The sequence below is a fragment of the Bos taurus genome, chromosome 9 (genome assembly GCF_002263795.3).
Source record: "Bos taurus isolate L1 Dominette 01449 registration number 42190680 breed Hereford chromosome 9, ARS-UCD2.0, whole genome shotgun sequence".
Taxonomy (NCBI): Eukaryota; Metazoa; Chordata; class Mammalia; order Artiodactyla; family Bovidae; genus Bos; species Bos taurus.
The window spans coordinates 87029259-87049398 of NC_037336.1; the positions used below are offsets into that span (position 1 = coordinate 87029259).

General features: G+C 44.2%; 1 pseudogene; it reads right to left on the reverse strand.

Moving 5' to 3' along the window:
* Positions 1-13225: 13225 nt before the first annotated feature.
* On the reverse strand, positions 13226-14527 carry LOC112448106 (homeobox protein NANOG-like; annotated as a pseudogene).
* Positions 14528-20140: the final 5613 nt, after the last annotated feature.

The window sequence follows — 20140 nt, forward strand, 5'->3', positions numbered from 1 at the left end:
TCCAGAGGATCTTCCCCACCCAGGGCTCGAACCCAGGTCTCCCACATTGCAGACAGACACTTTACCGTCTGAGCCACCAGGGTATCTCCCAGTTTACAACACCAAGTTAAACAGATGGGTACAAGTCCTTAGCAAGCGACTTACCGTCCTGATGAGCACCGTTTTCCTGTGAGTTCTCCAATAGGCCCATAAAAGCTCTTTGTACAATTTTTTGTAATCCAGCGTTGTTTTTAGGTACAAGTTTTGCAAAATCTATCTTTTGAAAAGTTAGATTGGCTTTCGTCCAGTTGTGTTGTCTGAGCAGTTTTGATAGTGTCTATCTAGTTTTCTATTGCTATTGTAATAAATTAGCACAAAATGTAGTGGCTCAAAATAAGAGACTATTTATTACCTCATAGTCTGTAGGTTAGGCTTGGACATTTTAGAGGTTTTTTTCATACACTTTGCCAAAATATCCTCCAGTAAAGTAAAAGGCTTTACTCCTGCTAACTAAAGGTCCTCCATACCCTGCCAAACTGAGGACTCACATTTTATAATATTTGGTCAATTTTGAAAAATTTTTGAAATTGCTGAAATTAAAAATATTCTCATCTTCCCAGTAATCCTAACTCCAGGAATTTATTCTGCAAATATATTCATATAAGTTTGGAAAGATGTTTGTACAGATGGTTATTGCAGGATTTTTTTTTGGTGAAAGGAATAGCTGGAAACACCCTGAATATACCCAAGTGAGAGATACTTAAATAAATTTTGGTAGAAACATGCTTTGGAATACTCTGCACTTGTATCTCCCAAGTACATCATTAAGTGACACACAGAGGCAGCAGTGTATGTACAGTGAAATCTTATTTGTTAAAAATATACCTACTCTCCTTCCTTTTTTAAAGGAAAAATTGCATGCTATAACCTATATTGTTTGTTTTTCTATTCAGGGTGGGAAAATAGGTATATTTGAAAACCACAATGGAAAGAAAGACTGATTTGTAGGTACCCCTATTTTTATCAAGGGAATAATTTTAATGAGCCCTAACTCTTGTATGTATGTATGTATGTAAATAATGTTCATCGCAGCACTGTTTACAATAGCCAGGACGTGGAAGCAACCTAGATATCCATCAGCAGACGAATGGATAAGAAAGTTGTGGTACATATACACAATGGAATATTACTCAGCTATTAAAAAGAATGCATTTGAATCAGTTCTAATGAGGTGGATGAAACTGGAGCCTATTATCAGCGAAGTAAGTCAGAAAGAAAAACACCAATACAGTATATTAATGCATATATATGAAATTTAGAAATATGGTAACAATGACCCTATATGTGAGACAGTAAAAGAGACACAGATGTAAAGAACAGAGTTTTGGACTCCATGGGAGAAGGTGAGGGTGGGATGATTTGAGAGAATAGCATTGAAACATGTATATTATCATATATGAAATAGATCGCCAGTCCAGGTTTGATGCATGAGATAGGGTGCTCAGGCCTGGTGCACTGGGATGACCCTGAGGGATGGGATGGGGAAGGAGGTGGGAGGGAGGGTCAGGATGGGGAACACATGTACACCCATGGCTGATTAATGTCAATGTATGGCAAAAACCACTACAATATTGTAAAGTAATTAGCCTCCAATTAAAAATAAATAAATAAATAAAAAATAAAATAAAAAATCCCAAATTAAAAAAAATCATCCCTTAAAAAAATGTCATTTGTCTATTTATGGCTACACAGGATCGTTACTGTTGCGTGCCAGCTTCTTTAGTTGTGAGAAGCAGTGGCTACCCTCCAGTTGTGTGCTGGCTTCTCACTGTGGTGATTTATCTTGTTGCAGAGCATGGGATCTAGGAGCCAGGGCTTCGGTAGTTGTGGCATACAGGTTTAGTTATCCCACTGCATGTGGGATCTTCCTGGACCAGGGATCAAACCCATGTCCCCTGCATTGGCAGGTGGATTTTAACCACTGTGCCACGAGAGAAGTACTCAATCCTATCATTTAATGATTCTTGTGTCCCAGTGGTTATAACTGTGGTATTAATCTTTCTCTTATTCTCAGTTTTTATAATGTATTTTCCAACTTAAAAGTGCTCAAAGAATAATAGGAAAATAGCTAGATTTTATGTCTATTTCATGCCTTGACTAAAAGTACCATTTTGTTTTGTTTTTTTTTACTGATGCTATTAGACTGATAATTGCTTTGAATAAGACTTAACTTGTTTTCTTCATTTGGTATTACATTTGTAATGCAGCATTTTAAAAAATTCCAATCAATTGAATGGGATGTTCAAACAAGATCTAAGATAAGTATAAGAATTCTGTTTATTTTCAAAGATAGTGAGAATGGTATGATTTTGCCCTAGCACTTTGAACTACACAAGGCCCAGAATGTACTTTATGGTTAAAGATTTGCCATACGTTATCATGAGGGGATGCTAAGGAATTCCGTTTAAGGTGATGAAATCACTATCTGGTTCTCATTTTCTGTCCCAGAACGAATTCATAAATCCCCTCATAAGGATGCTCCTGTTTAATAAATGCATGCAACTAGTATTTAACATGGAAATAATACAGGTTGAACTGTGTAAATTTACTTTCTAAGGCAAGGTAAGAAATTAGAATATATGTTGAAAGCTGGAAAGTATATTATTTTCAGGCCAAATAAGTTGAATATAGGAAAGATTTGTTCTCTAGTTTTGTGCTCTTACAGCTTACTGAAGGATGTAAATATATTTCATCTATATGCCAATGTATTTAACAAATAGCAAAATGTGTGTAACCTATGTATATGCTATGTTTGCTGCTAAGGTTTCAAATGATAGGCTACTTTCCTCAATGGTCAAAAGTACTTGAGTGTGAATTTGTCATCAACTTATTCTTTTTTCGAGTAAATAATTTATTAATTTATTAAATCTGAGTTTAGCTAAAAAGTATATATATGTGTGTGTGTGTGTGTGTGTGTGCATGTGTATTTCCAGAGTTTCTGGCTGACATAGTTGTTAGGATCCCAGGCTTTCACTGCGATGGCTCGGGTTCAAACCGTGGTTAGGTAACTGAGATCCTACAAACCACAAGGCACAACCAAAAGAAGAAAAAAAAATTCCATGTCTCCGTTACGTGGAGCTCAGAGTTTGCATTTAAAATATAAGCTACTGCATATACACACTGCTATATATAAAATAGATAAACAAGGACTTACTACATAGCACAGGGACCTATACCTGATATTTTGTAATAATCTATATGGTATATATACGTATGTATAATCTATAACTGAATCATTTTGCTGTATACCTGAAACTAACAAAAGATTATATATCAACTATACTTCAATAACATTTTTAAATTAAAAATAAAATATAAGCTACTTTAGCACAGTGTTTGTGTTACCATGTGCATATTAAATATTTTTAAATATGATATTTATAATAAAGTATTTTGAGTCCATCAAGAAGAAAAAGGGCCGAGGTGAATAAAGAAAAAAATTTCTTAAGAAAAGGAAGTCAGCATTTCTGCAAAGGGAGAGATTTGGGGTTCTCCAGTACTCTTGCCTGGAAAATCCCATGGATGGAGAAGTCTAGTGGGCTGCAGTCCATGGGGTCGCTAAGAGTCGGACACAACTGAGCGACTTCCCTTTCACTTTTCACTTTCATGCATTGGAGAAGGAAATGGCAACCCACTCCAGTGTTCTTGCCTGGAGAATCCCAGGGACGGCGGAGCCTGGTGGGCTGCCATCTCTGGGGTCGCACAGAATCGGACACGACTGAGCGACTTAGCAGCAGCAGCAGCAGCAGTCAGAAGGGAGTAGAGGGCTTCTCTCTGGGGGATCCTGGAGAGTTTAAAAATAACTGAAGCTTCTTCAGTCAATGAGGAGAGCTGATATTTGTTGATCATCTCTTGGGCACCGAATGAAAGCGAAAGTCGTGTCCGACTCTTTGCAACCCCGTGGACTATACAGTCCATGGAATTCTCCGGGCCAGAATACTGGAGTGGGTAGTCTTTCCCTTCTCATGGATCTTGGCAACCCAGGGATTGAACCCAGGTCTCCTGCACTGCAGGCAGATTCTTCACCAGCTGAGCCACAAGGGAAGCCCGAGAATACTGGAGTGGGTAGCCTATCTCTTCTCCAGTGGATCTTCCTGACCCAGGAATTGAACCGGGATCTCCTGCATTGCAGGCAGATTCTCTACCAACTGAGCTATCAGGGAAGCCCGCTCTTGGGCACCCAGGGCTTGGCAAATGTGACCTCACTTTTTCCTCACTCCTTGGTGAGAGTGGTCCTGCTTCTCTCTCTGAGCAACTGAGGAAGAAACTGAGGTGAAGTGAGGCTGCCCACTCACCCAGCTCACCAGTCAGAAAGGAGTCATGAGGGGAGAGGTGGGCAACTCTGACTGTGGCTTGAGTTTTGTTTCACGTCTGTGCTTTGCACCTCTGTAAGACAACATGACACTTAATACAGTAGGAAGTGGAGTCACCACTGCAGATGAGTGTGGAGGAGCGTCCGCAGAGAGAGAGTGAAGTTGGGGGTAGTTTAGGGAGAAATCTCTCTGGACACTCCGGGAGCTCTGGGTGAGCCCAGCGGAGCAGCTATGACAGCCCAACGGCAGCCTGGCCGCACACCCAGCTTGCCTGGCTGATGGCGCTCTCTGTCATGGGCTTGGGGTGTGTACTTCCTCTTGGTCCAGGGTGAGGGTGAGGGAGAGAGCAGTGACTGCAAGGAAAACCCTCAGCTATTGGGGCGCACATGGCTCATACCAGGCTGCATGTTGCTTCCTGTTGTTGTTTTGAAGCTGAGGCAATCCACACAGTGACTCACACCACCTACTTGATGTCTCCTGTTGGCATCTTCAAAGCTGAGGCAACATGGGTCTGATCAAGATTAACTCAGTCCCCAGGCTCTCCTGATCCGTGACCACACCCCACCACTACTTATTAGGAGCTCAGCTGAGCTGAGAGACTAAGTTAACACCCTTACTGTGAAAACACAGGCCAGCGTCTGAACCCAGAGGAAGTACAGCTCTCATTCACTTTTCCCCAGTGGAATGGCCTGCATAGGGCCTGCCTCCCTGATCAGAGAGCCCAGAGCAAAAGGCTCCAGCAGCTTTATGGACCCTGAGGTGGGGGTAGGGGAAGAACTCAGTGTAAAGAGACCTGGGCCTGAGTCTGAGTGGGGACGGGGTCTTCAAGCTTTCTCCATTCTCTTCTCTTATGCAGGCCTTAGCAGAGGTATCACAAGAGAACCTTGGCCCAGGGCCTCAGAAACCGAGACTAGGAAGGAAGAAAGTGCAAGGAGTGTGAACATCTCTCAGGTCTGGGCCCTGAGAGAGACTGCAGTGCCCAGCTGTCAGCAGTCTGGGGTTGAGGAGGGCAGCTCTCCACGTGAGGCTGGCCAGAAAAGTCACACAGGTTTTCAGCCCAGAGTTGGACTCTTCACCTCTCTGTGGAGAGGGTTGTTTTCCCATCACCTCTCTATTCACTGGCTTGTACCATCTCTCTCTTCCATTCCATCAAGAGTTAATTCCAGTCCCTGCCAAAAGTTTTGGGGAGTTCTGGTAAAGTGTCAGTACACAAGCTTCTACCCTTTCTCAGGCTCTGAAGAGCAGGGCGACCTATTGGGCAATCCAGGCCAGGATGAGGGGTCTTCAGCTTTAGGCAATGTCCCAGGTCCACGTTTTCAGATCCTCGTTGTTGGCACTCAGAGCTGTCCCCATCCTTCCCTACCCTACCAGCCCAGCTCAGCAGCAAACACCCACGTCATCATCACCCAGGTATGGCCTCCCTCTCCAGCTGCTCCTGCTGTAAACCAGTTGACTCAGAGCAGAAATCAGGTGCAGGAAGGGTCAGCGTTGAGGCCTGCTTCCAGGAATGTAGGACCAGTGATCAGCCAGAATTGTGCACCCTTAACTGTTTTGTGTGTGTGATAAAATACATATAGCAGAATCTACCATCTTAGCTAATTTTTTAAGTTAATGAATTAATTTATTTTTGGCTATGCGGAGTCTTGGTTGCTGCACACCAGCTTTCTCTAGATGTGGTGAACATTTGTTGAAGTGCATGGGCTACGGGCTTCTCATTGAAGTGGCTTCTTTTGTTGTGGAGAACAGGCTCTAGCCACACAGGCTTCAGTAGTTGCCACGTGAGGGCTCTAAAGCATGCCAGCTTCAGTAGTTGTGGCCCGCAGACTCAACAGTTGTGGTGCATGGGCTTAGTTGCTCCACGGCACATTGAATCTTCCTGGACTGGGGACTGAACCCATGTCCCCTGCATTTGCAGGTGGATTCTTATCCACTGTACCAACAGGGAAATCCCATCTTAGCTATTAAATATTTTTAAGTGTACAGTCCAGTGATATTAAATGCATTCACATTGTTGTGTATTCATCACCACCATCTTCCTCCATAGACCTTATCACTGCAAACCTGTAACTCTGTACCCATCAAACATTAACTCCCCATTTCACCTTCTCCTTGACCCATGAAAACCACTATTCTGCTTTCTGTCCTATTATTTTGTCTACTCTAAGAATCTTGTATATGTGGAATAACACAGTATTTGTCTTTTTGTGACTGTCTTATTTCACTTAGCAGAATGTCCTCAGTTCAGTTCAGTCGCTCAGTTGTGTCCGACTCTTTGCAATCCCATGAACCGCAGCACACCAGGCCTTCCTGTCCATCACCAACTCCTGGAGTCCACCCAAACCCATGTCCATTGAGTTGGTGATGCCATCTAACCATCTCATCCTCTGTCGTCCCTTTCTCCTCCTGCCCTCAATCTTTCCAGCATCAGGGTCTTTTCAAATGAGTCAGCTCTTTGCATAAGGTGACCAAAGTATTGGAGTTTCAGCTTCAACATTAGTCCTTCCAATGAACACCCAGGACTGATTTCCTTTAGGATGGACTGGTTGGATCTCCTTGCAGTCCAAGGGACTCTCAAGAGTCTTCTCCAATACCACAGTTCAAAAGCATCCATTCTTCGGTGCTCAGCTTTCTTTATAGTCCAACTCTCAAATCTATACATGACCAATGGAAAAACCATATCTTTGACTAGACGGACCTTTGTTGACAAAGTAATGTCTCTGCTTTTCAATATGCTGTCTAGGTTCATCATAACTTTCCTTCCAAGGAGTAAGCGTCTTTTAATTTCATGGCTGCAATCACCATCTGCAGTGATTTTGGAGCCCAGAAAAATAAAGTCTGACAGTGTTTCCACTGTTTCCCCATCTATTTGCCATGAAGTGATGGGGCTAGATGCCATGATCTTAGTTTTCTGAATGTTGAGCTTTAAGCCAACTTTTTCACTTTCCTCTTTCACTTTCATCAAGAGGTTCTTTTGTGCTTCTTCACTTTCTGCCATAAGGGTAGTGTCATCTGCATATCTGAGGTTATTGTTATTTCTCCCAGCAATCTTGATTCCAGCTTGTGCTTCACTGAGCCCAGCATTTTGCATGATGTACTCTGCATGTAAGTTAAATAAGCAGGGTGACAATATACATTCTTGACGGACTCCTTTTCCTATTTGGAACCAGTCTGTTGTTCCATGTCCAATTCTAACTGTTGCTTCCTGACCTGCATACAGGTTTCTCAAGAGGCAGATCAGGTGGTCTGGTATTCCCATCTCTTTCAGAATTTTCCACAGTTTATTGAGATGTTAGAAAGAACCAAAACTTGATCTTTCCCTGGTTCAACTACCTGAATTTCACTCTTTTCTTCATTATCAGAAATGTTTTGACAGAGAATATTTGAGGAAGAAACCATCTCAATCTTGGCTAATACATTTAATAAGGAAAATAGGGAATTGGAATATTCTTGAATGTAGTTGTCTCTAAATTTTGACGTGCAAAGAGACTGAAAAATGTAATGTCGAGTGGATAAAAGGCTTTCAGAAGAGAATGTAGGTATAATCCTGTTACAATGTATTAATATTCCATTAAAATGGACATATAAATACCACCTGTATTACATATATTGGAACACTTGTAGGAATATATACTAAATTGCTCATTATTTAATATACTCACTTCATTATGTATTTCTCTATTGTTTAAACTAGGTTTAAAAATAAGATTCTCTTAATTTTGCAATCAAAATTTCCAGTCTTTTAGAAAAAAGACATTACAGTTTTAAAGACTTCCTTTGATTCCTTGGTGGTTGCAGATTTTTACTATCCTCTGCCTTAGTTTTTTACCTTTTGATACCGACTGGGGACAGACATCAGAGACAAATGGCATTTCTGTAAATGACTAATTTCCAAAAGCAAATCAAGTGATGAATATCAGAAATCTATCTCTCTTTGGCTTTATTTTCTATTTCCCCCACCTTTCTCCCTTCTCTTACTTGTTTCTTTCTTCTCCAGTATCTAGCATAACCCTGGAGAAGGAAATGGCAACCTACTCCAGTATTCTTGCCTGGAGAATCCCAAGGACAAAGGAGCCTGGTGGGCTACAGTCCACGGGGTCGAAAGAGTCAGACATGGCTGATCACAGCACACAGCACATCTAGCATGATACTTTAGACAGGGTGCTCTTGTCCTTTCTGCCACTAACAAATCTTCCTAAATTAGCTGTCCCTTGCCTCTTCCCATGTCTCACAGCTGAACTTAACCCAAAGCAATGACAAGGTTGTAGAAAATGGTAACAGGGCGCAGCTCAGTACCAGAGAGCTAAATTTGGAGTTTCCTGGGTTTTACCACTTTATATAGATATTTTCCCAAAAGTTTTCAGGCTGTGGTTCACCATTTAGTTATTTCCTCAAATTCATTGTCAATTCATCACATGTGGTTGTTTAGAGCCAAGAATTTTGTAAATATCAGACATGTTATCTTTTAAAAAAATCTAATCTCTTCTAAGAATTTTTCCTTTTACTCATGCATCTAAAGTATAAATGGAAAGCCAGGTGGTAGCAACGATATTCTGATTTTTTTAAAGTCACACTCCAATCTGCTTGAATTACAAGACTAAACAGTGCTGGCTCAGTGATTTCATGGGGTACAATCAATCAGTGCTTCCTGTTTTGATTATCTGCTTCATTAAACATGATGCTGGGCACAAAATCCATGTATCTGCCAGTCAAAATGAATATTGCTTTGAATTTAGGTCTTGGCACAGATTAAAAATCCCTGACTTTCTCTTTAGTCAAACGTCTATTATGATGTGGCAAAATACAAAACTTCTTTCTATAAATATTAGTAATGAACAAATAAGAGGTTGTAGTAAAATAGCCAAGCAGGAGAGAGGAAACATCAGTGGAGCACATGGCAGCTTAACCCTTTGTCTTAACAAGGAAAGCCTCTCACTCTCCGAAAATATGAACAATCCTTTGCCACACATCTTTGTTCTTTTGCTCCCTATTCTTGAGGTTAGATTCTAGGATCCTAGAGATACCCAAAGGACAGTGTTATAATTTAGCTATCCATAGCCAGACACTTTTTATCATGTCTGAAAGCTTCTGAAATCCCTTTGATTGGACTCCAGTCATACCCTCCCCACAATTCCCACCCCTCCCAAATTGATACAAAAGGCATCGACACAATTGGCACACAAGGTAGAGAGGTTGTTGTTGTTTCCTTGCTGCTTCAGTTCAGTTCAGTCACTCAGTCGTGTCCGACTCTTCGCGACCCCATGGACTGCAGCACACCAGGCTTCCCTGTCCATCACCAACTCCCAGAGCTTGCTCAAACTCATGTCTACTGAGTTGGTGAAGCCATCCAATCATCTCATCCTCTGTCATCCCCTTCTCCTCCTGCCTTCAATCTTTCCCAGCACCAGGGTCTTCTCCAATGAATCAGTTCTTTGAATTAGGTGGACAAAGTACTGGAGCTTCAGCTTCACCATCAGTCCTTCCAATGAATATTCAGGACTGATTTCCTTCAGGATTGAGTGGTTTGATCTCCTTGCAGTCCAAGGGACTCTCAAGAGTCTTCTCCAACACCACAGTTCAAAAGCATCAATTCTTCCATGCTCAGCTTTCTTTATGGTCGAACTCTTACATCCATACATGACTACTGGAAAAACCATAGCTTTGACTAGATGGACCTTTATTGGCAAAGTAATGTCTCTGTGTTATAATATGTTGTTTAGGTTGGTTATAGCTTTTCTTCCAAGGAGCAAGAGTCTTTTAACTTCATGGATGCAATCACCATCTGCAGTGATTTTGGAGCCCAGAAAAATAAAGTCTGACACTGTTTCCATTGTTTCCCCATCTATTTGCCATGAAGTGATGGGACCAGATGCCATGATCTTCATGTTCTGAATGCTTAGTTTTAAGACAGCTTTTTCACTCTCATCTTTCACTTTCATCAAGAGGCTTTTTAGTTCTTCTTCACTTTCTGCCATAAGGGTGGTGTCATCTGCATATCTGAGGTTATTGTTATTTCTCCTGGCAATCTTGATTCCAGCTTGTGCTTCACTGAGCCCAGCATTTTGCGTGATGTTCTCTGCATGTAAGTTAAATAAGTAGGGTGACAATATACATCCTTGACGTACTCCTTTCCCAATTTGGAACCAGTCTATTGTTCCATGTCTGGTTCTGTTTCTTCTTGACCTACATACAGATTTCTTAGGAGGCAGGTCAAGTGGTTTGGTATTCCCATCTGTTTAAAAATTTTCCACAGTTTGTTGTGATCTACACAGTCAAAGGCTTTGGCATAGTCAATGAAGCAGAAGTAGATGTTTTTCTGGAATTTTCTTCATTTTTCTATGATCCAGCAGATGTTGGCAATTTAATCTGTGGTTCCTCTGCCTTTTCTAAATCCAGTTTGAACATCTGGGAGTTCACAGTTCACATACCACTGAAGCCTGGCTTGCAGAATTTTGAGCATTACTTTGCTAGCGTGTGAAATGAGTGCAATTGTGCGGTACTTTGAACATTCTTTGGCATTGCCTTTCTTTGGGATTGGAATGAAAACTGACCTTTTCCAATCCTGTGGCCATGGCTGAGTTTTCCAAATTTGCTAGCATATTGAGTTCAGTACTTTGACAACTCCAATAATTTGGCCACCTGATGCAAAGAGCTGACTCACCGGAAAAGACCCTGATGGTGCTTGGAAAGATTGAAGGCAGGAGGAGAAGGGGATGACAGAGGAGGAGATGGTTGAATGTCATCACCAACTCAATGGACATGAGTTTGAGTGAACTCCGGGAGCTGGTGATGGACAGGGAGGCCTGGCGTGCTGTGGTCCATGGGGTTGCAAAGAGTTGGACATGACTGCGTGACTGGACTGAACTGAATGGACTTTGACAACATCATCTTTTAGATTTGAAATCGCTCATCTGGAATTCTGTCACCTCCACTAACTTTGTTTGTAGAAATGCTTCCTAAGGCCCACTTGACTTCACATTCCAGATGTCTGGCTCTAGGTGAGTGATCACACCATTGTGGTTATCTGGGTCATGAAAATCTTCTTTGTATAGTTCTTCTGTGTATTCTTGCCACCTCTTCCTAATATCTTCTGCTTCTGTTAGGACCATACCATTTCTGTACTTTATTGTGCCCATCTTTACATGAAATATTTCCTTGGTATCCCTAATTTTCTTGAAGAGATCTCTAGTCTTTCCCATTCTATTATTTTCCTCTATTTCTTTGCATTGGTCACTTACAAAGGCTTTCTTATCTCTCCTTGCTATTTTTTGGAACTCTGCATTCAGGTGGGTATATCTTTTCTTTTCTTCTTTGCCTTTCATTTCTTTTCTCAGGTATTTGTAAGTCCTCCTCAGACAACCATTTTGCCTTTTTGGATTTCTTCTTCTTGGGGATGGTTTTGATCCCTGCCTCCTGTACAATGTCACGAACTTCCATCCATAGTTCTTCAGGCACTCTGTCTATCAGATCTAATCCCTTGAATCTATTTGTCATTTCCACTGTATGATCATAAGGGATTTGATTTAGATCATACCTGAATGGTCTAGTGGTTTTTCCTACTTTCTGGAGTTTCAGTCTGAATTTTGCAGTAAGAAGTTCATGATCTGAGCCACAATCAGCTCCTGGTATTGTTTTTGCTGACTGTATAGAGCTTCTCCATCTTCAGCTGCAAAGAATAGAATCAATCTGATTTGGGTATTGACCATCTGGTGATGCCCATGTGTAGAGTTGTCTCTTGTGTATGTTAATTATTAAGTCCTGTCCAACTCTTTTGTGACTGCGTGGCCTGTAGTCTGCCAGGCTCCTCTGTCCATGGGATTTTCCAGGCAAGAATACTGGACTGGGTTGCCATTTCTTTCTTCAGGGGATCTTCCCAACCCAGGGCTTGAACTGGTGTCTCCTGCACTGGCAGATGGGTCCTTTACCACTGAGTCACCTGGGAAGCTCCAAGGTAGAAAGACACAAAATTCTAAAAAAATAAAATCTAGAGAATACAGTCACTGCTCATATTAAAGATAGAATAATAGAGCTATCTATAAGAATCCTGACTCTGCATTTTAGAGTAATTTGGGGATAAATCCATGATTTGCTGCTGGGAACTCAAATGCTTAGCAGTTTGCTAAGTTACATTATAGCTTTCTCCAGCAGTCTCCAAAGTGCCTTCCAAATCACTGACAGGACAGTTTTGCTGGCCCTGGATCTGGGGTGGCAGGAATTCCTTGCTGGGAGTGAGCTCTGCCCGTGGCAAAGGTCATGAGGAAGGAGGCTTGGCATACGCAAAGGCGGGATCGAGCCTCAGGAGTACCCCTGGAAATTCTCGAGCATCTACCCCCCAAAACCAGAGTCTGCCTACTTTCTGCTTTGTGCTCTCACCTACACCTCTGACTTTATGGGGGGCTGTCCCCCACTACCTCTCTCTGAAAAAAAGAGTTAACTTACAGCTCCAGTTAATAAAGTTCCTGGGTGTGATAGTGTTTCAACCTACAAACTCCTTTGGAAGTCCTCTAGCCTGCCTGAACAGGTTTTTCCGGCCACATGTGATCGTTCAGAGCCTCCCAACTGTGAGAGGCAGGAGATGTTCTAAATTGTCTAAACACAGATTCCTTTGAGCAGTTAAAAGATTGATTAGAAATTGTATTGGTGAAGGGATTTTCACTTGTTGGGCCAAGGTTTGCTGCTAAGTTTCCATATCCCTTACCTGCTGTGTCCCTGGCAGTGTATTGATTAATGTAATTGGTGTAAGTAGTAGCTTTAATGTTTGCAACCTGGGACCCTTGAGTTAATTCTTTTTCTTGTTGTAGCCCACCACACCTTTGCTCTATAGGAATGCAACTTTAATGCTTTTGGAGGGTGGCACCTGACTAGTCACCTTTAGAGAAAAATAAGTTTTCTGAGTTAACATTTAACATAAGTTAAAATGTTAACAGGCCTCTGGGCCAGAAGATGATGCAAATCACCTAAATTTTTGCATATGATAAGTTTGCAGGAAGAAAGCCTGGCTTACTGCATGACTCTACCCCTTCCCCCATTATCCTCTATGCATAACTTAAGGTATAAAAACTACTTTGGAAAATAAAGTGCGGGCCTTGTTCACCGAAACTTGGTCTCCCCATGTCGTTCTTTCTCTCACCTTCTGGCTGAATTATTCAGCCTCTTTTCTCCACTGAATTTCCTCACTGAGCTATCCTTATTTCAGCCTCTTTTCCTCACCGAATTTTCCTACTGAGCTATCCTTATTCTATTACTCTTTATATCCTTAATTAACGTTTAATTAAGCAATTGTTTCCTGATCCTCGCCGACGCCGTCCCCGCTTCGAATTCCCTGGATCCACCGGGGCTGGACCCCGGCAATTCCTGACATGTTTGTTGAACTGATTGTTCCAAGTCTGGCTTTTCCAGGCTTGGGGATACCAGCTCTGAGTCTTTCTAGGGTGGTTGCTTCAAGACCAACTGTTCCAGCTCTGGCTGCTCCCAGGTGAGACATCCTAGGTCCGTTCACTCCGTATAGGCAGGTTTCCAGAAGAGGTCACCAAGCAGTCCTATGCCAGAAATAGAAACCCAGGAATTCTGTGGTTGTTGAGCCCTGAGTCAGAGTCGCTTTTCCTCCGTCAGTTGTTTTTCTGGTTCTGGAATCAGGGCTTCACCTATTTGTAGCTAAGTTTCAGGATATTGGAAAGTTCTTGCATCTGCTGGAGGCTGATTCCTGCCTCTGAAGTCTGTCGTTGAGCACAGACACCTGGGTCTGAGTGAACATGATTCCGATCTTCTGTTTCTTACCTGGAGCCTTCTCTTCCTTCTTCGCTGCACTTTTCTCGGCAGGTATGGGCAATAGTTTTACTCTGGGGCTTGTGGAAGAATCAGGACTGTCCAGTCTCCTTGTTGAGGGTCTCAGCAGATGACCCTTGCAAGGATACCTGGTTTCCTCAGGCCCAGAAATTTCAGACATTGGTGAAGAGTCCCTGGAATTGGATGCTTTGGGGCCAAGCAGTCTGGGTCCACACTCATGTTGTGGAGTTGAAGCAGAGAGAGAAAAAACCTGTGAGCTAGATGGTAGGAAGAGTCCAGGCTTAAGAACCTAGGTAGAAGGGCTTAGAGAAAGGTGAAGACCTCCAGGTGTAAAAGAATTAAGAAGATGGAATGAATGGAATCAACTGTCAGATAACAGGAGCCAACCAGCCCAATCTAGAGAAAGGAAAAAAAAGTCTTGATTCTTAAATGAGGTCAAACTCTCCAGCAGGCAGGGGTCCCTCCCTTGCCTGCCCTCCTGTCTTCGCCCATAGTACCTGCTGCCCTCATAATAATGACTGTGACCAAATTGAAATCAGGTGAGAGAGGCTTGCTGCGATGACCCAGTGAAGTTTGTGACTCCACCATAAAGTGGATGGTGGAAGTGTGTGATATTGTTGAAAAAGAAATAGAAGATAAAAAATCCTTGTCTTTACCTCTATTCTGAGCAGATGTTGTTCCCAGATGCTCTTGTCTTCAGTTTAATAAAAATATTTTGTTGTTGTTTAGCCACTAAGTGGTGTCTGACTCTTTGTGACCCAAAGGCCCACAGTCCGCCAGGTTCCTCTGTCCCCGGGATTTCCCAGCAAGAATACTGCAGTGGGTTGACATTTCCTTCTCCAGGGGATCTTCCTGACCCAGGGATCGAACCAGTGTCTCATACACGTCTCCTGCATTGTAGGCGGATTCTTTACTGCCAAACCACCAATAAAAATACTGTTGTTGTTTAGTCACTCAGTCATGACTGACTCTTTGTGACCCCACGGACTGCAGCCAGGCCTCCCTGTCCCTCACCGTCTCCTGAAGTTTGCCCAAGTTCATGTCCATTGCATCGATGGTGCCATCCAGCCATCTCATCCTCGGATGCCTTCTGTTTCTGCCCTCCATCTTTCCCAGCATCAGGTATTAATAAAAATACTAATTCTTTGCAAATGTACTGCACCTCCACCACAAATAGCCACTATTTTCTGACTAGAAACTGAGGGAGGGAAAGCAGTTCAGCCCCTGGGCCTGGGAGAGGCATCAGTGGGTAAAGGCAGGTGACCCCAGCTGGCACCTGTCCCCAGGCAGCTATTCTTGTGTGGCATTTCCAAGCTAAAAGAAAAAAAGATTGACAGGAAATTGACAGGGGGTGTCAGTTTCTTCCCTGTCCCTGCCCTTTTTAGGTTCCCTTACAACCTCCCTCCCCTTCCCTCATCCTCACTGGTGTCTCCATTTAATCCCTGATGTGCTGTAGACACATCCACATGGATGGCTGAGAACTTCCCCAGGGAACATGCTGATGCCAGTACAGTAACCCTAACACATATTGGGGAGGGGGTCAGCCGTGTGAAGAGGAAGTGACTCAAGAGACAGAAAACACTTGGTCCTGACTGAGTTCCGCAGTTAACAACCTACCATCTCGTGGGAAGTAAACATTATTATACGGTCAGTTGTAGGGTGGTCTCTTGTCAAGATAAAGTCCTTGTATGGGGCCTGGGAGGATGCCAGGAGTAGCAGACTCTGGAAGTAGAGAATTCCTGGAGTCAATGCTGTGGGTGGGGTGGAGTGTTTCCCAGGAACTTGGCTCAGGCTCCTGAGCCCTGTTTGCCCTGAAACTGCTTCTGCTGCTGCTAGAAAGAGTTCGGGACACATGTGGCCGTGGGTATCTAAGGGTGGGGCCGGTGAGGGGGGATGGGTCTCTCTGTGCATATTCCTCACTTCCTGCCTGAGCTGCTGGACAGACCTGGGGGAGAGCTGGGAAAATCTAGGATGGGGGGAGGGGTAAGAGGAAAGGCAGGAAGGGGAGGAGGAAGGTGAAGGGAGAAGAAAGGATGAGGGAGAGATTAGGGGACAGTGAGGGGGACCCAGCCTGGAGAGGGGCAGGCAGAGAGCTCGTGGTAGAGGGCTCACGCCCGGCCTCAACCCCCCCCCCCACCCCGCCGCCTCCGACCCCCCCCCCAGCCGCCTCCGACCCCCCCGCCCCCTCCGCCACCAGCCTCTCACCCCGCCTCTCCCCGCCCCGCCCCAAGTCCTGGCAGCCAGCCTCTCCCCAGAAGCACCCGGAGCTGTGTGTGGGCTTGAGACTGCAGCAGGGCCCCCTGTCTTGGGGGAGGACTCATCAGAGTATGAGTGTGTGTGTGTGTGTGTGTGTGTGTGTGTGTGATAGAAAGGGGGTTGTGCCTGAGAGAAGGGCAGAAGAGAGGTGTGTGTATGGTGGTGACAAACTTATTTGTGATGAGGAAGGTAAGTGTGAAGAGAGTGAGGGACCACTGGGGAGAGTGTGTTGGGTGTGAGGGGAGCAACTACAACTCATTAGTATGTCAGGACGTTGGGTGTTTGATGTTGTGTGTGTGTGTGTGTGACTGTGGACAGGTGAGCCTGGGACAGAAGGGGAGTGGACAGTATGCATATGCAGAGGGCCCGGAGGGGGATGCCCTAGGGGACCCAGAGAGGAGAGAGACAGTGAAGGGAAATGGCTGTGAGGGGGAAGTTTCTGGATGGCAGTGGACATAGATGGGAGCCTTCTGTGTGGAATTTGTGTGAAGCAGTGTGTACAGACAGTGTGAGGAAGCCAGGGTCCCTGTGGGAGGGGAGCCCAATGTGTCTTGGCAGAGAGTGGAGAGTGTGGAGGGCAAGCAAGCAGGCACTTGTGTGTGAAAGAGTGTGTGGTGGGGGATGGGGGTGTGCAAAGTGGGGAGAGGGTGTGAGGAGACCTACATGGAAAATTTCTCGAGGGCTTCTGTGCACAAGGGTGGAAGGAGTATAAGTGAGAAGCATGAAGTGTATGAGGGGTGTATGAGTGTGTGGAGCTGGAGAGTCAGGGTGTGGTGTGGGTGACGGAGGGCAGTGTGGAGTGTGAGGGGGCTGGTCTGTGACGGTGGGAGCTGTGAGAAGAAACATGGATGGGGAGTATGGGGCCAAGGGGGTGATGGCTGTTGTTGGAGCGGTTGCCATAATGACTGACTTCCTCTGGCTCGCCTTTCCTTGGCCTGGACTTTAGAATAAATTAATGGGTTTATTCCTGGCCTTGACCTGGAACTGAAGTTATAAGGGAGCCAAAATTGGCAGGGATAGTAAAGAAACTGACACCCCCATGTCACTTCCTTTCAATCTTTTTTTCTTTTTGCTTGGAAATGCCACACAAGAATAGCTGCCTGAGGACAGGTGTCAGCTGGGGTCACCTACTGATGCCTCCCCCAGGCCCAGGGGCTGAACTGCATTCCCTCCTTCAGTTTCCAGTCAGCCTGCAGCCTCTGAGCAATTGTATTCCCTTCAATCCCCTCCTGTCTACAAAGCTCACGGGGAGGGACTCCTGGGGGTGCAACAGGTGGGAGTGGGGACACCAACGGAAGTGGGTTTTTGTGTGTGAAGATAAGAGTGTGAGACACTGAACAGAAGTGGAGAGGTCGAGAGGAAGTGGAGAGGTCGAGAGCAGTTGGTGGCGAGGGATGGGCAGTGTGGGGCAAAGATGGGAGGTGGAAATGAAGCAGAAGAAAGGGGGAGGAGGTGGGGGGGAGGGGGAGGCGGGGGGGGAGGGGGGGTGGGGGGGCAGGGAGGCGGAGTTGGGGCAAAGAGTCAGACCCGACTGAGCAACTGACCTGACTGACCTGAACTGATATCTTATATCCCCGGGACCTATTTATTTTGTAGCTGGATTTTGTACTTTTGCTGCCGTCACCCCTTCCTCCCATCCTCCCCAAGCCCCATCTCTGACAATCATCACTCTGTTCATAATATTTGAGGCTTTTTTAAAAAGTTATTTTTGGTTCCACACAAGTATGGTAATATATTTGCCTTTGTCTTTCTGGCTTATCTCACTTAGCAAAGTGCCTTCAAGGTCATTCAGTGTTGTCACAAATGAGAAGATTTCCGTCTGTTTTATGGATATCCTTATGTGAATATATATATCTCTAACTTTTTCTCGACACTCATCCATTGATGGAGACTTAGGTTGTGCCATGTTTAGTGCTGCTCTCACTCCAGTCTGTCTGTTGCTCATGCCTTGGGTTCTGCTGTCTCCACCTCACTCCACGTGAGCCCCTCCCAAAGTGAGTCTGGTTTGAGTCAAGCCTGATTTTGCTAAATCCCTTTAGTGTCAACAGGCCATAAAGCTGGACTTGGTGTGGACTTCTGTCCTTTCCCACAGGCTTTTGGAGGTGAGGAATTATCAGAACTCAACACTGCGCTTGCCTAGTAACTGCTATCACACAATATGGAGCCCTTTTCCTGGTTAATTAAAAAAAATTTTTTTAATTGGAAGATAACCTGGAGAATTCCATGGACAGAGGAGCCTGGTGGGCTACAGTCCATGTGGTCACAAACAGTCGGACACCACTGAGCAACTAACACACACACACACACACCTGCTTTACAACGTTGTATTGGTTTCTGCTGTGCAACAATGTAAGTCAGCCATAAGTATATATATAGCCTCTCCCTCATGAACCTGCCTCCCACCCTGTTCTGATTCATTTTCTGTGTCACTTGACAAGGCTGAGGATGCCTCTAGAGCTGGTAAAACATGATTTCTGGGTTTGTCTGTGAGGGGGTTTCTGCCAGACATTAGCATGAGAATGTTCACAGAGAGAGCATGAGAGTGGTTTTGTATGAAGTTGTACTTTAAAAGTAAAGTAAAAAGCAAAGGCAAGTCGCTCAGTAGTGTTCGCCTCTTCTAGAGACCCCACAGACTGTAGCTTAACAGGCTCCCCTGTCCATGGGATTTTCCAGGCAAGAGTACTGGAGTGGCTTGCCATTTCCTTCTCCAGAGGATCTTCCTGACCCAGGGATTGAACCCAGGATTCCGGCATTGTAGGCAGATGCTTTACCATCTGAGCCACCAGGGAAGTCCAGGGAAGTTGTACTTTAGGTGTGTTCATAGGAAGGGGGCACTCAGGGCTTCCTATTCGTCCATCTGGTTCCTGCTTTTGTGCGATCAATGATCTTTGATGCTTATTGTAATTGTTTTGTGGGCCAGGACCTGTGCCCACATTGGATGGCAAACGTAATCCATAAATGCTGTGTGTTCTGACTGCTCCACTGACCTTCCCTTCCCTCATCTCTCTCTGTGTCCTCAGACCTCTTGAGTCCCTGAGACACACAATACTGAAATTAGGCCAAAAATAACTTTACAGTGGCCTCAAAGTGTCCTAGTGAAAGGAAGAATCACACGGCTCTCACTTTAAATCCGAGGCATGGTCAAAGCCAGGACAAGTCAGAAGACAGGCCATTTGCATCAGTTAATCAAGTTGTGAATGCAAAGGAAAAGTTCTTAAATGAAATCAAAAGTGCTCCTTTGGTGAACACATGCATGATAAAGAAGGAAAATTTACCACCAAGGGAAAATGGTAAAATTGGTTGAAAAAAAAAAATCCTAAGTAGGATGGTCATCAGATGTGGTAACAGACATGATATGGTACATCTACTGTGTCACTGTGATTGGACACCAGCTTTGGGATTCCTAGGGTCTGAACTCCTGAGGTCTGAAGTGAACAGCATTCTCTGCCATCTCATTTTATGAACAACAAATTATATGTCAGTAAAATGATAGCTTTTAAAATAAATAAAATCAGTTCCAATCACCAAGAAGATAATTGGTAAATAATTTCTAAAGCTAGAAAACTACATTCCAAGGGAGAAATAGCTTCAGGACCTGTATAACTTTGAGCCAGCCTTGTGTGAAACTGTCAAACTGAAACTGTCCCAGGATCTTCCAGTGGTAGTTGATTAGCCACACCAGCAGGATCATTCAGTAATGGATTCATCGCTGAATGAGGCAGAGTGCCCACTGAGACAGAACTGGACCA